Below are 1,963 nucleotides of genomic sequence, written 5' to 3'. Positions count from 1 at the left end.
AAATCCATTTGCATTTTATGCACACATATCAAATTCTCAAGTCGTATTTTTCATAAGCCAGGTTCAAATATGTTTATGTAGTAATACCTCTCATTAAGGCATTAGTCTTTCATTTTTAAAGGAACTTTCAGAATAGCCATATGCATAAAACACTTAATGAAATCTTATCAATATATTAGAAAAGTCAACCTATTAAATGTTTTTTTTTTTAGTTTAAATTTTCCTATTTGTGGTGGTGATTACTATGTTGAGCATACCTCCAATTTCCAGTGTTTCAGTTAGCTTAATTTATTCAGTGTTTTTTTTCTTTGATTTTACATGTCAGTTTTTAACTTCTATTATGCCTTTTGAATTACAAGCAACCTTTTCAAGGTACATGCATATTAACTGATTGATCTTGCCTACCCAACTGGGAGATCACGAAAATATGGAGCGAAACTTCTCTAATTCTAATACTGAGGAGCAGAGTATAATAATTCACAAAAATAGTGATGTTTCAAAGGGATGTATAGTTTTTGAATCACTTTTGGCTATTTGACTAAGAAATTGGGAATTAAAATACATAAGTGATAAAAATTGTAAATGTCTTCATTAGATCCAAACTATGGAAATCTTTCAGTGCTACCCTAGCTTGGAAGCTTGAAAAAGATAATGAGGTTAGTAGGGAAGAGCTAGCAGCAGGACAGCCCAGAAGGAGGGAGGGGCCAGGAAACTCCACAGGGTCCAGGGAGTAGGACCAGGGGTCCACAATCAAAGAGCACAGCAAGGCCAGACACTGGGAAAGGCACATAGAGGCACAATTTGGATAGCGGGTTTGAAATCCAGTTTTTAAATTGTGCCTAATTCAACTATCTCTAGGTGGTTATTAGATATTTATCTCATTTAGGGTTTATCTAGGTGTACTGTATGAGTATTAGAGTGTATCTAGGTGGATTCCTATTTGCAAGAAACACATAAAATGCAGAATCTGGATATATTTCAGTTCAAATTCTAGCCTAAGATCATATCTGAATCAAAAAAGAATAGCATATCCAANTATTTCAGTTCAAATTCTAGCCTAAGATCATATCTGAATCAAAAAAGAATAGCATATCCAAATGGAAAAAAATAAAAAATAAATGATATCCTACAATGAGGATAAGTATGACATTTACTGTGCTCTTTTTAGCAGTATTGAACAATAATGTACTTTTCTTATCATCTTGACATGGGATTATATTAGAGGTATAAAAAGAAAAACAATTTTTGATACTCTGAAAAACTCATACCTCTTACAATAAAATAAATAAATTTCATTCAATTAAATCTTATTGATTCATTTAAGCAATGATCTATAACCAATAGTCTCCTAGGAAGATATTTTCTTTGTCACTGGAATTGCCCCAAGGAAGCATTTCTTCTCATATAGAGAAAATAGGGATAAAGCATTTGTATTACCATTTGTATAAATTTTTAATACTGAAGAAAATATTCGTGTTTAGTGTAATATTGATTCTCGACGTAATATTCCTCTATAATGGCATGCTAATTGGTTAGAATTAAATCAGACAGATTCAAGAATGCTGAGAATAGGCCATCTAACACTGGCAATTTTTTTCCGTTAGTTTCCAGAATTCCAATTAAAACGGAATTATTCTGTTGAATATAAGACCATGGTACAATAAAAGTTCTGTGTAATATGTCATGTGCACCCCTCCCCTTCTTTCCCACTGTTCCATCCTCATAATGAATTACAGGAGTGAAGAAAGGAGGAGAGAGGAAAGAGGGCAGATAAAATTCATGTGAAATTCACATATGAATTTCAACTACAGTGGAGCAATGTTGAAGAGCCAGGCCTACATGCATTCCAGCTCTGTAGTTTACTATCTGTGAGACCTTAGGTATTTTTACTTAAACCTCTTGAAGCACAGTTTCCTCATCAGTAATATTAGTCTAATATTGCTGGGCTTTTAGAGTTGTTGAG

At 33.1% G+C, this 1,963-nt stretch overlaps 1 protein-coding gene across 1 annotated transcript in view; it reads left to right on the top strand.

The window, feature by feature from the left end:
* RHOBTB1 (Rho-related BTB domain containing 1) overlaps window positions 1-1,963 on the top strand; it is a 105,632-nt gene that overhangs the window by 2,575 nt on the left and 101,094 nt on the right. The gene's annotated exons all lie outside the window — the stretch shown is intronic.

Source organism: Galeopterus variegatus, unplaced genomic scaffold, assembly GCF_000696425.1.
Source record: "Galeopterus variegatus unplaced genomic scaffold, G_variegatus-3.0.2 Scaffold257, whole genome shotgun sequence".
Classification (NCBI taxonomy): Eukaryota; Metazoa; Chordata; class Mammalia; order Dermoptera; family Cynocephalidae; genus Galeopterus; species Galeopterus variegatus.
This window is presented reverse-complemented; position numbering and strand designations above follow the sequence as displayed.